This window comes from Enhydra lutris, unplaced genomic scaffold (genome assembly GCF_002288905.1).
Source record: "Enhydra lutris kenyoni isolate GAN:26980312 unplaced genomic scaffold, ASM228890v2 scaffoldscaffold6, whole genome shotgun sequence".
NCBI lineage: Eukaryota > Metazoa > Chordata > Mammalia > Carnivora > Mustelidae > Enhydra > Enhydra lutris.
Window position 1 is genome coordinate 20,703,931 of NW_019154090.1, and position 14,299 is coordinate 20,718,229.

The 14,299-nt window shown below is 51.6% G+C and overlaps 1 pseudogene; it reads left to right on the forward strand.

Annotated features, from left to right (window-relative positions):
* Nucleotides 1-3,305: 3,305 nt before the first annotated feature.
* The window catches only part of LOC111141862, a 38,505-nt pseudogene continuing 27,511 nt past the window's right edge, over nt 3,306-14,299 (forward strand).

Below are 14,299 nucleotides of genomic sequence, written 5' to 3' on the forward strand. Positions count from 1 at the left end.
GTGCTGGGTCGATGTGTGATTCTGATTACTTTTTTTTAAATTAATTTTTAAATTATTAACATATAATGTATTATTTATTTCAGGGGTACAAGTCTGTGATTCATTAGTCTTACACAATACACAGCGCTTACCACAACATAGACCCACCGTAGTGTCCATTACCCAGCAACGCCATCCCTCCCACCTCCCTCCACTCCAGCAACCCTCTGTTTGTTCCTGAGGTTAAGAGTCTCGTATAGTTTGTCTCCCTCTCTGGTTTCCTCTTATTTCATTTTTCCCTCTCTTCCCCTATAATCCTCCGCCTTGTTTCTCAAATTAGGATTCTGATTCTTACAGGCAATTATAATCATAGGATGGAATATTCATGTAGGGTTCTGGAAATAGTTCCAAGAACTCCCTAAGTCATTAAGCATGCTCTAGGCCAGTCACTATGCGCAGGCGCAGTCTGATTTTTCTCTTGAGGACAAGCGGTAGTCAAGATCTACAAGTTGGAGCCCTCTAGCGCCCCCAGCGGAGAGGTCATTCTCCCTCAGTTGCAGGAGGGCTGGGGCTTTTGCGCATGCGTGCTGCAGTTGCGCATCGTTAGGGGGTATCGCTGAGGCTTCTTATGGCCACAAATATTCTGCTTTTGAACAGGTGTGAGTTCAGTTCCCTGGTCCTTTTCTGTCTTCCTCCAGCCACTACCCAACATCACTACCACAGATGCTACACCTGCTGAATAAAATGATGAACCTTGGACTGAGGAGTGGGTCAGGTGAGGCTCCCCTGTGCTCCCTAACTCCAGGTAACATATCAAGCTCCCACGTGTTTTTGCCAGAACCCCCGATACTCAGGTACTTCTCTTGTTCTCCCTCTTTGGGGCAGGGGGTGGGACTATTTTAAGAAATAGAATTCATAGTTCTCCCTCCTTTTAATGTCTAACTGTACTGTTCATACCCTCAACTTAAAGAAGTCAGAGTCACGAGCAGTCGTTGTTCAGTTATTTCCTTCCTAAATTCTGCATCCGGTCCAACACCTTCCTTGGGAGGCAGCTTCCATTTTATCAGATGGAACCTTCACAGATTGCCAGGATTGGGCCACAGCTTGCTTACCACAGCAGCAATCCGTTGTTGCTCAGCAGTTCATTCCTATAACGTGGTGCCTCCTTGGTGCCTTGCTGAAATGTCCATTTTAACATCCGGTTACGCTAACGATTAATGAGCATCAGCCACACCTCTTAGATGCCCAGCCTCCTCTAGGCACTGGGGATGCACAAATAAACTGCCCTGGATTCCCTCCCTGGCATCACAGGAGCAAGGGGTGCAGGAGAATAATCTAGGATTGAATCGTGGCTCTGCCCTTTTATAATCTTCTTATGGTACCCGTGCTTTAATCTCCAGCTTGGGACAATAAGGCCTCCAGCCTGAGCCGTGCAGGAGGCCGTTCTCCTTCTAGGATGTCCCAGGCTCATGAAGTGCTGGGCGCTGTGGAAGGGACATGCTCTCAGCCTCCTGCTTGGGCTTCTTTCCTGTGGCTTGCAAGAGCTGATCAAAGTCAGATGGCTTTAGACCTGCGCTGATGAGCACAGCAGCCAGCAGCCACGGTGGCTGGAAATGTCAAATGTCAGTGTTAAACATTCGCCAGATTCTGAAAACTTTGTCAGAGTAAACAGCAAATATTTCATGAGTAATTTAAAGATATTTTAAAAATGCTCAAATGATGATATTTTGGTTATATTGGGTTAAATAAAATGTACTATTAAAATGAATTTCACCCTTTTTTGTGTCCTTTTAATATGGCTCTTAGAACATTTTATTTTTATTTATTTATTTTTAAGGATTTTATTTATTTATTTCAGAGAGAGCGCACAAGTGGGGGCAGATGGGCAGAGGGAGAAACAAGACTCTGCTCAGCGGGGAGCCTGAAGCCAGGCGATCCCCAGACTCTGGGATCATGATTTGAGCTGAAGGCACACACTCAATCTACTGAGCCACCCAGGCAGCCCAGAACATTTTAAATTACATATGTGGCTACCATTATATTTCTACAGACAGCGCTGTCTCAGACTTTTCCAGCACAGCACATTCTCTCAGCCTCATAAATAATCCCAGTGTCCTCTCAGTGACAGAAGCCCTTGGCTTTCTCAGAAATACTAAAGTATAGCAACTACCATGCTTGGCCATTTGCTCTGTGCTTTGCTTTTGATAGAATCATTTCATGTAATTCTCGAAGCAGTGCTCTGAGTGGTAAGCTATGCTTTTGTCCATTTTTCAGAAAAGGAAACCTCAAGCTGGACTGAGAATTTAGGTCATTCAGTCAAGGTCACATGGAGCATAAAAGCAAGAACAGGAGGCAGGAGAGGGCACCGGGGCCTCAAGTTTGTGCACCTGACCCCATGGCCCAGTGTCCTCTTAGCTACAGCATCCATGGTCCCTACCCTTCACAGAGTTCCCCAACGTTCCCACAGTCTTGGAATCCCACAGGCTCCTCCCAGGTACGCAATATGGAGTGTGTTCACTGGATTTCTGCTCTGTACTGACCTAGTCTGTTCCAGGAATCGGACTGGGGGGACCCCCTCCTTGGGCACAAGGGTGGGCTGTTTATACCTCAGAATGTGGGTTGAGTTAGTGGCAGGGTTACCTTAGGTTTGAGGGACACACATGACCCAGGGTGCAGGCACTGTTAGTGCCTGGGAGGTTTGGGAACCACGAGCCCCTTCTCAAGCCTGTCTGCAGTGTCCTCTCGGGAGCATGGGGGTTCTGTCTGTTGTCTTTGCCTCTGCAAATCTGATCAATTCCCTTCTGCTTCAAGGACTCATTTTGGGGACAAAGTTGAGCAATGCCCCTGCCCATCTCTCTAGATTTATCTCCTTGTCACTCTCACGTTCCACTTTCAGGTCATCAGAACAATATTTTAACCTGGTGATGTTGAAATATATGGTTAGAATTCATTCACTGGTTCAGTTGGGCCAGTCATTAAACTAGGTACTGAGAATGCGTGGTCCATCAGGCAAGAACCCTATTGTCCAGACTACCTGAAATCAACATGAGCTCTTGCTAATCACAGCTCCTCACGTGGAAGACTATTTCTATAAGTTAATGACAAAGCAGTGGCAAAAACAGAATAAAGAGAAAAGCAAAACAAGCGAGGGAATGTTATTTCCAAAATTCCAGGTTGGTCTTGGAAATGATCCAAAGCCCTACGGAGTCAGAATTTGAGCTCCGCGCCACCAGGGGGCGCAAGAGGATCGCTTGCGCGGGATCAGCCCCCGGAGACGCCGCTCTAGGCCGCAGCCCGCCCTCCAGCTGCATTTCCGCCGGCGCTGAGCGGTTGGGGCACGTCCTGCTGTGCTGCTGCCCGCAGCGCAGTCTCACGCCGTCCGGGTCCATCTCTCGCAATCCCCAGACATCCGCACCTTCCTGCGCTGTCGGCTCTGTCAGCGCTGCTGTTCCGCGTCATAGGTCGCGGAGCCCGAGGTAAGTCCACTGCGGGGATCGCTGGGCGCGTACTCTGCGCCCCCCCGCACCTCCAGGGGAAACTGAGGCCCGAGGGGGCGGGGAGAGCCGGCGGAGGTCAGCCCGGATTCCGGGCCTCGCTCCTGGATCCGTGTCCGGTCCCTCCGCTGCGTGCGGTCCTCTCAGGAGGTGGGTCCTCGAGAAAGGGGGGCCCCGGGTCGGATCTCCCGCCCGGGCCCCCGCGATTTGCTCGCACGCACCCACTTCCGGACCCTGAGTCCCCCAGAACCACTCATCGTTTGCCTCCGAAGTGACCTGAGGAGCGTGAACCTGTTTCGCCTTCACCCGTCGTTAACGGAGAGCGTGAAAACGCCGGTTGGGCGGAGCTGTTGTCTGAGCTTTCAGTTGGGGGCGCTCGTAGGGCCCCAGAGGGGCAGCGTGTGATTGCTCCCTCCCTGCCTGGCACTAAAGCCCCTTCCCTGTTGTCTTGCGTGCCCAGGCCGTGCGGACTCTGCGGCTGTCTGGGAAGCAGATGGAGACTGTCCCTTGGACGGCTTTGCGGGCCGTGTGGCAGGCAGCACCCGCTTCTGTCCCGCAGAACCCTGATCCGCCGTGCCTGAAGCCCCCCTGTGTGCAGGGGTGAGGACTGCTGGGTAAGTGCTACTGGGCCCGAGCCCCTTGACCAGGGAGTGGGTTGCCTTCCTGTCACAGCGCGGGGAGGGGGGAGGTGATCCTGGAGCGCAGGTTCTGAGACCCTTCTTGCAAAGCGCTTGCGCAGAAAGGCGCCTGGTGTGGTAGGTGTGGGTTTGGGGTCAGAGAGGTCTGGGTTCAGATGCTGGTTCAGCCAGTGGCCCCGCTGGATAACTTTGGCTCAGGTCCTTCCTTGTCCTGAGCTTCAGTTTCTTTTTAGAGCTCTGGGAGGACAGAGGTCTCCTGTGTGTCCTTTGTATTTGAGCCCAGGGTGCCTGGCACGTAGTAGGAACTCAGGCAGTATGTGTGGGGTGAATGCACACTATAGGCATTTTTTTTTTAAAGATTTTATTTATTTATTTGACAGACAGAGATCACAAGTAGGCAGAGAGGCAGGCAGAGAGAGGAGGAAGAAGGCTCCCTGCTGAGCGGAGAGCCCGATGCGGGGCTCTATCCCAGGACCCTGAGATCATGACCTGAGCTGAAGGCAGAGGCTTTAACCCACTGAGCTACCCAGGCACCCCCACTGTAGGCATTTTTCCCAGGAGTTGGTCTTCCCGTTAATGATGGGAAATAGAGTCTTTACATGAAGGAGGGATGATGCCCAGGGTCCTGAGCTTGGCGGAGCAGCTGGGGGGCTAATAGGGACTTCTCTTTCTGGCTCACCTTCTGCCTTTTCCGTACCTGCATTCGAAAGTGATCATGGTCTGTCTGTGTCCTGGTCATTGATAGTGCAGGGAGAGGAGTTGCTGAAAGCGCTTCCCCGTGTTTGGAGGGTCCCTTCCTGTCCCTTCCAAACTCTGGAGCTTTCCCACACTTCCTCCTCCTCCCCACCTTTTAGGTGCCTCTGGGCACCTGCTTATGACATGTCTTATGGTGTCTTATGGCGTGCTCTCTGTGCCTGGCTCAGGATGGTTTCTGTTTCTGTGAGGTTTTATAAAGGGAGCACGAGCGTGGGTCCTGCCTCAATGCATGTCTGAGTAGGTTGTGGGAACCACTGCTGTGGTCTTCTGACTCTGGTCTCTAACTTCCGCAGCCACGTGTTGCTTTCTGCCCGTGTTTGAAAGGATTACAGGCTACCTGTGTCCTGGTCACTGGTAATGCAGGCACAGGAAAAGTTGCAAGGCTTTCTTTATGTTCAGGGGTTCTAGACTAGGACAGCCCTAGGTGACGGAGCACGAGGTAGATGCGGGGAGGGAGACTTTCAGTGCATTTACCTCCTAAGACCCAGACTCCCTCAGGGTTTTCTTGTTCGTGAGCATAGAGGTTTCCCAGATAGGTAAAGCAGTTCCAAGTGCTTCTTGTCCACTGCAGGAATGTCTCGTGACTGCTGTTCCACGTATGTGAGAGGCAACCTCAGGGAGAACCTGGATTGGGAGGTCCCAGGTAAGTGGTGTCCTACCTGGTTCTCTAGAGCTCAAGTCTGTGTGGGCTCTGAGGCCTGAGGTGTTCGGGGGGGGGGGGGGTGAGTGCAGGGAAAGGCTACTCCCCTGTGTTCCCAGCTGTCTTTGTCCCCTGGATCTGGTGGGCACAGGTCTGGGCCCTCTTTTGTTCCTGAGAGCCCCTGATGAAGGCTCCTGTGACGTGGAAAGCGGCAGCATTGGGATGGTCAGAGGGCTGCATTTTAGAGGCAAACCGAGATTCCTCATTGGTGTAGAGCTGAGCACACGTTATATGACCACTCAGATTCAGTCTTCCAGAACCACGAATCCTTAGTATTTCTACATCGTCAGTCACCACTTTATCTCTGGGTGGGCGTGGTAATCACCCGTGCAAGGGAGAGGAAGCTTCTGTGATACCAGGCTGTCAGTCTGGTCATGGGCCTGTGTGCCAGGCTCCAAGTTCAGGCCAGTTCTCAGTTCCCAGGCTGCTGCCCAGCCAAGGCTTCCCTTCTCGTCTCACTCATGCCCTTTTCTGCTCCTGCATTCGAAAGTGATCGTGGGCTGCCTGTGCCCTGGTCATTGATAGTGCAGGGAGAGGAGTAGCTGAAAGCATTTCCCCGTGTTAGAAGGGGTCATCCCGTCCCTTCCAAACTCTGGAGCTTTCATACATGTCTTTTTTACCCACTGATTTGTGTTACTTCCTTGTACCTGGCACTGTGTGGCTCACTCAATGCCCTCTTGGCCAAACAGGTCCCTTCCTTGGGGTGTTTCTGTTCACGGGCCAGTGGTAGAATTATGTTGGGGTCCCTCTTCTCCCAGGCCTCCCCCCAGGAAGCTTTCTCTGTCTTCTCATTGCACTTTTTTCCCACACCCTCAGCCCTGGTCCCGCTGGACATTGGTGATTTGCTTGTCACACCCCCTTTGCTGTAATCTTCAGGGCAGTGGCTCCGTCTTGGTGCCTGACATGTAGCACTTGGACAAAACAAGATGGAGGAGGGGCGCTTGGGTGGCTCAGTCGTTAAGCGTCTGCCTTTGGCTCAGGTCATGATCTCAGGTCCTGGGATCGAGCCCCATATTGGGCTCCCTGCTCAGTAGGAAGCCTGCTTCTCCCTCTTCCACTCCCCCTGCTTGTACTCCTCCCCTCCCCCCAGTGTCAAATAAATAAATAAATAAAATCTTAAAAAAAAACAAAACCAAAAAGCACAGACAGAGGAGCCCAAAGTGCCACATGGTAAGGCAGAGGGCTTATCCCATTGTGGCGTGTCAGTGTGGAGGTAGGGCTCTTGAGCCAGCCTGCCTGGTCGAGGCTGAGGCATCCTTCTGTCCCTGGGGTGGTTCTTTCTCGCTCATCCTGGGCATGGGCTGGGCCCATGGTCTGCAGGGGCGGTGTTCCCCAGCCCTTAGATTGAGGGACAGGGAATGGAGTGGTGACCCTGCTGGGCAGCACGCGTCATGGTTCATATAATATGAAAGCTGCCCTTACACTCTAGATGGAAGACATGCCCGCCTCCCCCACCCCGTTTCCCCTCCTGCTCCATGCTCGTTGCTGCCGGTCAGCGTGGCGTGCTCCCCAAAACCTGGCCTCCACAACCTGTTGACATAGACTGTTGTTCTATGTGATAGGTTGTTCTCAGGCGCACAGGTTAACACCGACCTTACTCCTGTCACAGGTGATCCACAGACCCCTTTCTAGAGTAAAGTTGTTCTTGTCCCTGAGGCGGTAGTGTATGGCCTTTCAGATAGTAGTAGCAACAGGCCACGTTTGTGACTGCCGTGGTCTGCCGGCCACTGTGCCCACCTGGCCTGCTGCGAGCATTCACATGTGCCTTGTGTCTTGAAGGTGGGTCTGCGTGGGCAGAAGCTCCGTGAGCGGTGCCGTCTTCCCAGCCCAGACTAGGCTGTGGGGCCCGAGGTAAGGCATCCAGATCCTTCTCTGGAAGTTTGTTTTGTGCATCCGTGAAGTCACATACTTGTGCCCTGGGGTTTGAATGAGGAAGTGCCCTCGCAGTTAGGTCCTGCTGCAGGCAGTCCCTCACATGCTGAGAGGGGATGGATGTCAGGTGAGGGGCTCCCTGGGGCAGCCCCCTTTCTCGTGTGCCCTGATGGAAAGCATGTAGCTTTAGGCACCAGAGATCCCTGGGCCGGCCTCTGAACCCTTGTAGCTTTGTGACCTATTTTCAATCTCCACTTCCTCTGCAAAACAGCTGGGATAGCCATGAAGGACTTTTTCATGGTGGTGGTGTGACCATGTGATCCTGATCTTTTCTAGCCGAAAGCATTTTTCCTTTTTTTTTTTTTTTTTTTAATTTTTTTTTTTTAGGGAGGGGGGGAGAAAGGGAGAGAAGGGGGGGGGGGGGTGGAGGGAGAGCGAAACTCCAGCAACCTCCACACCGAGCGTAGACCCCAACACAGGGCGCGCTCCTGCCATCCATGAGGTCATGACCTGAGCTAAAACCCAGGACACTTAACCAAAAGCCACCCAGGCATACCACCCACTGAGCCACCCAGGCATGCCCCACATTAACTTTCTTTCTGCCATTCCCTTCAGAGCTTGGGCCTTTTCTGGCTCCCATATGATGCGTGACTGGGCTAGCCACCTGACCTCTGGGGGCTCATTCTGTCATTTCATATTACAGATCCCCATGTCAGAAATCAGTCTATATGTTTCTGTGTGGACCTCACCCTGGACTAAGTTCATAATAATGCTTGAGGGCACACGGGAGAATCCCAAATCATGGGTTCTGCTTTATGAATTTGTGGGAGTAGAGGCTAGCCCATGAGAACCCAGGACAGTATGTGAATTCATTGCTTGTGTGTGTGTGTGTTGTCTTTGCTCCCTTACTTTCTTGAGCACAGTGGATTGCTTCTCCAGGAGCTGTCAGTGATGTCAGATAAATGGAGAAAGAGAAATACAGGTGGGGCCTGCTGTAGGGCCGTGGGGGAGTTCTCACTTCTGAGTCAATAGAAGAAGTTCTCATCTGTCATGGTCTGCCAGAGCCGGGGGAGTTTTCTTGTCAGTCAGTGATGGGAGGAGAGTGTGTTGACTGATAGCCCTGTCTGTAGCTTTCCTTTCGCTGACTTCATCTGTGCTTTGTGGGTTCTTTTGGAAAGGGCGGCCCAGGGGGTTGACTGAAGAAGAATTTCTCAGGCCTGTGGATCTTTGAAGTCTGTACAGACTACAGACTTCCTAGCCTGCTTTCTGGTTCATGCCTGGGAGGGTGTTGTTGCTGACAGGGCACTCAGTGTGGGCATCCATCTGCAGCAGGCTGACTGGCTGCCTTGCGCGTGGTGTGCTGCCGATGTGTTCTGGGACCAGAGACCCGCCACAGTGCCTTCACTTTGTAGACAGTTACAGCCTGGTGTTCCTGGGAGAGACAGCCTGAGGCGTCTGAGAGAGATAGCCTGGTGTCCCTGAGAGAGACAGCCTGAGGCCCCTGAGAGAGACAGCTTGGGGCGCTGAGAGAGACAGCCTGATGTCCCTGAGAGATATATCCTGGGGCCCCTGAGAGAGACAGCCTGGGGCCCCTGAGAGAGACAGCCTGGTGTCCCTGAGAGAGACAGCCTGGGGCCCCTGAGAGAGAGACAGCCTCATGCCCATGGGAGAGATAGCCTTGTGCCCCTGAGACAGCCAGGTGTCCCTGAGAGAGACAGACACCCTGGGGCCCCTGAGAGATAATATAGCCTGGGGCCACTGAGAGGCATGTCTTGGCTCTCAGGTAACAAGGGTGCTGAGGTTGGAGGTGAGGTCAAGGTGTCCATCCCTTTGACCCCCACTTTTGGTTGGGGCTCCTGTCTAGGTCCTGAGATCTCTTTTTACATTTGGGTCTTGTGTTGCAGATGGGACCCTGTTGTGCCAGGTGGTTTTGTTCCCATCTCGCCCCGAGGTGGGGGTAGTGAGAATGACGTACCACCTGGAGCCCAGGAGCCAGGTTGAAGAACCCAAGAGAGTGGCCTTGGCTTTCACACCTGCTCTCCGCCCCCTTTGCCTCAGGGGCTTGTCCTCTCCCACAGCCTAGTTCCTGGGCCCAGGCTCCTCAGCCAGCCTGGAGGATTTAAGGGACAATGGTGACCATTCTGAAAAAAATTATCCCGTGCCTCACTCCAGACCTGGTAATTCAAACCTCTGGGTGTAGAGCCCTAGGGATTGAGTTGGGGTGGGGGGGGTGTCCTTCGCACAGTGTCCTCAAGCATTTGTGATGTCTTCTCATTCTCCTTCAAGTGGGTCTGGCAGCGTTGATGTTTGAAGATGTCCTTCCTTTATTCTCCTTTCTATTCTGGTGATAATCTAGTATGGCATGCATAAACTGGGCGCTTAGGCGACCCTCTCAGTGATGTCCCTTGGGGTAAGGAGGCAACGGAGACTGAATGTGTGTATGCTTCTTCTCCCTTGTAGGTCAGCCTTAGATCTGGAGCTGATGAAGTAAGTCCTAAGGCCATGAGTCAGGGGCCCTCGGGATGACTTGGGATCTGGGTTTGCTGATAACGCCTCTCCAAGGTGAGTTACTGCCAAGTGTTGGGGACCCACAGGCCGGGGGTAACCTGGTTTGCTTCTCTGTGGATGGGAACTCAAAACCATTGGTCTCACTTGTTTCTGCCTTTTTTTTTTTTTTTTTTTTTAAAAGATTCTCTTGGTGTTAGCGGACAGGAGAGGAGCAGAGGAAGGTGAGGGAGACCCCCAGAGGACGCATTCCCCAGAGCATCTCCTCTTGCTCTCCCTCGGAGTGTCATGGATCGGCTCCGCACTCCACACGGGGGCCCAGAGGGCAGGGGCTGGGGCTGGGGTCCATGTCAGCGGGCTCCGAGTCTTGACAGCAGGGCCCTGAGAAGCTATGGACAGGGAAGGCCAGCCCCCTGTCCCTCTGCTGAGCCTGGAATGACCTTAATGACCAAGACTTTTTCTCTTGAATTGCAGCTGCCCATCACTTTCCTTTCTGCCACCCATTCAATAAACCTTATGGACTCGCTCTTCTGCCTTTTAAAGTCTGTAACAAGTTGCGTGCACTGAGGTTGGACGTGGAGAAGTGGATCATAGGCCAGTCTTGTTTTCAGCCCCTGAGCCTCTCTTACCATGCTCCTGCAGCTTGGCACACAGGCCACAGTCTGAGGTGTTGCCTTGGGACTGGGAGGTAACCAGGTGTCCGTAGCTAGCTCAGATTCAGGCCCATGAAAGAGTGGAAGGTTTGAGGATCGGTGAAGCCAGGGCTTCGGAAGGGGACTGGTGACAGGGGGCTGGAGTGAGGTAGGCACTGATGTCATTGAGGAAGCGGGTTGGCCAGAGTTCTGGGGCCGGGCTCATGAGTAAACGCCTGCTTTTGTGGCCAGTTGCCCTAGTTTGCCTGAGATTGAGGCGTTTCCTAGGACATGGGACTGACTTGTTAAATCTAGAAAGGTCCTGGGTAAACTGGGACGAGTTGGTCAGTTTACTTGGGGAGTAAAATACATGATGTCAGGTTGAGCGGACAGGTTACGGAATAAAGGTGAGAGGAAGAAGGGTGAACATGGAGCGTTGCCATTGGTGGACCTTGTGGGTATCCTCGGCTGGGCTTTTGAAGATAATTGGGGTAAATCAGTAATTGCAATCACGTGAGGCTGGTCTAAGGATGTGCATGTGTGAACTTTTTAATTCCCACGTTACAGATGGACGGGTCTCCATGAGGAAACAGGTCCCAAAGGCCGTGATGAAAGGCTGGAGTTCATTGTCCAGTTTCTGTATTTGAAATTGAACTTGATATGATGAGTTGACACCTGGATGGGCTCCTCTGCGGGGGCAGGTGTTTTTCATGGCCGAAGTGTTCACTCTGCCAGCCAGTTCCTGATACAGGCATCCAGAAGTCAAGTCTTTTTTTCTGACTTCCCTGTGGACTGTTCTGACTTTCTTTTGTTTGTTTTTTTGCCACCTTTAGTCAGCTTGGTGTAGTTGAAAAGATGCCAAGGGAAGGATCTGGGTCCACTTGAGAAAGCTGTGACTGGTTGGTAATGTTTGCGGCTGTGGAGGGGCAGCAGCGGAACGTGGGCCAGTACTTAAAAAGCGTATGTGGAGACACTTGGCATGTCCCACCGGGCACAGATCATGCCCGCCTTACACTGCGGCATGGGAAGCACAAGCTATGCTAAGTCTTGAGAGCCTGAGGAAATCTGAGACGACCACCGTGACTCAGGAACAGGGCTTAACATCAGGGAGCTGTGATCATTGCTGGGAAATGTGCAAGCTTCCTGGAGGGTCCGGTGGACCTGGGAATGGGAGATTTCCATAGCAGAATTAAGAGCTGGGACTAGGAGAGCTGGTCAGAGTGGAGGTCCATTTATTAAAAGGAAGAGCATTTATTTATGAGCCAGACACCTTGCTAGAAGTAGGGGTATAATGGGAAATAGGATAATTTGTGCCCTTAGGGTATGCCTGGAAGGTCTGTAGATAACGTGTCACATGCTGACTGTGGAACATGCACTCGTGTTGGCTGCTGCTGGAGGTGTTGGGGATACAGCTCCGAACACCACACACGGGAGGCCTCAGCTTATTCAGAACTGCAGTCCATTACAGTAAACCAGAGATCCAGGTGACAGGCCAAGCTCTTAAAATACAAGTGAATGTCAATTTTTGGTCACAGATGTCAGCTGAAAATTAGCTCCAGCATTGTGATAGCAAGTTGGGGAAATCCTGAATGGGCTGTTAACATAGGCTTGACAAGGGAGCCCAGAGACTGGCCAAGCTTCAGAAAGGTCCCACAGGAATGAAGGTGGAGAAGGAAGATGGGTCACCCACGGGCATTCAGGAGGACTCCTGCTGAATTGTCCCAGAAGGATTGAGGGTTGAAAGTCAGAGTCAGGGGCGGCAGAAGTGGTCAGGTCAGAAAAGTCAAACCATCATCTTGGAAGGGGGTGGGCTTCTTCGCATGGCAATGACCAGACCCCTCACAAAGCTGCCTTCTTGGTGACAGGGGAAGGATGGTGACAGACTTCTGATGGAGGAGCCAGAGGAAATGATCTTGGGCACAAAACCTTTTGCCCAACCCTGGCACCAAAGGTAGGGCTTCCTGCCTTCAGGGGACAATGCTGGCTCACTGGACAGGGAACTTAGCAGCACGCAAGACTAGGCTGGACACCAATGGGGCTCCCCAGTGTTTGGGACTAGGGAATACCCCAGGACCTTTACATGTCTCTGAAGGAATAAGGATATCCAGCAACAATGGGGGAGGAATTTCCTAATAGTTCAATAAATGGCACAGAGGAAATTATACTTAATTTAGCCAACATAACAAAATGAGATCTTTTCCCACCCTAGTTTTGTGGCATAAGATGCATACCTGATACTCATAGGTGGTATTGAAGGAACCAGACTTTACATCTGGTTGCTGTCTTTGCTTTGCTGTCAGTATCCCAACAACTGTTGGGGCATCTCTGTAACAGGAAGTGTTCTCCCCAATCAAGGCAGACAGCTCCCCCCAACCCCCGCCCACCCACCAAATGAAAAGCTCAGTTTTATGAATAAAGCTTTGACAAAAAATCTCCAGATGTCTTTGGACTTTCTATGCTTCCGTGGCGCAAACATTGTGGTCCAGGGCTGTGCTTTCTGGAGAGCTCCCACACTAATAAAACTAGATTTCTGTTTAGCCTGGCACACATTTGGCCCTCAGCAAGTTTGGCTATCTTCTACTTAGGATACCTCTTGGGGCTAGAAAAATCCACAAGAGCTTTGCCCTTCAGATGCTCTCCAGTGGCTTTATTAGTGAGACCAGCCACTTGGGGTGAGGTTGGAACTTTCTGTCTTCTGCTAGGATGCGCTAACATGGGCTTTCACCAGAGTAGGATATGTTGGGAGAACATCCTTTCCTTTGTGGTCCTCAACATGGCGCTGTTTTATCAACCGCAGGGGGCTTTTGGCCATGTCTGGACACATTTGTGCTGGGCACCATTGTTGGGTAGAGGCCTGGGAGCTGCTAAACATCCTACAATGTAAAAGGATGGCCCCTCACAACAAAGAATGATCTGGCCTAAAATGTTCATGCTGAGGTTGAAAAACCTTGGTTTAAATCAAGCCATTTCTGTAGCCTGTCTCACCATCTCTGCATCTCGATTACAGACAAAGACAATGCTCTGTATCGATGTAAATGGCACTCCCAAGAGCTATACAGTGCCTAGCCTGAGTGTCCGTACGTGGCAACCCTGCACACCCACAGGGGAAGATGGGCGCAGGCATGCCTCTGGGGTAATCCTAGCACTATGCTTCCCAGAAGGAAGAAGAATGGGTGTGAGGTTGCAGAAGCAGAGAAGGAAGGAGCAGAGCGGGAGGGTGGACAGTTTGTATAGTCACTCTCAAATAGCCAATGATTAGGGCAGCAGAGGAGCTAGAATAATCTACAGGGAAATTCATAACTGCTAATTAACCGAACATTCCAGAATAAAATTTCATTTCCGTTCATTATCTTTCACCGTCTTGGCCGACTGTCACATCTTCACTTCTAGACACCTTGGGTTTTCCTGGACAAGGTCATCAGACCATCCTGAATCATTTCCTGGGCCTTCCAAGATAAAAACACAACACCTCTGTGATCTCATCATAGGTACGATTTTGGTTGATGGTGCAAGACAGATTTTTTTTTGAAAATTTGAAAGTGTGTCATCGTACTCGTAGTATATGAAGGAGTAGACAATGAGGAGGGGAGATGGTGATGACAGCTCTAGCTTATTGATCTGGTGCATTACGGGCCAACAATCGTCCTGAGGACTTTGCACATGATTTATTTCAGTCTCTCATCTTCCTCATGTCCTGACGTTAAATGACACGTACAGTTTAGT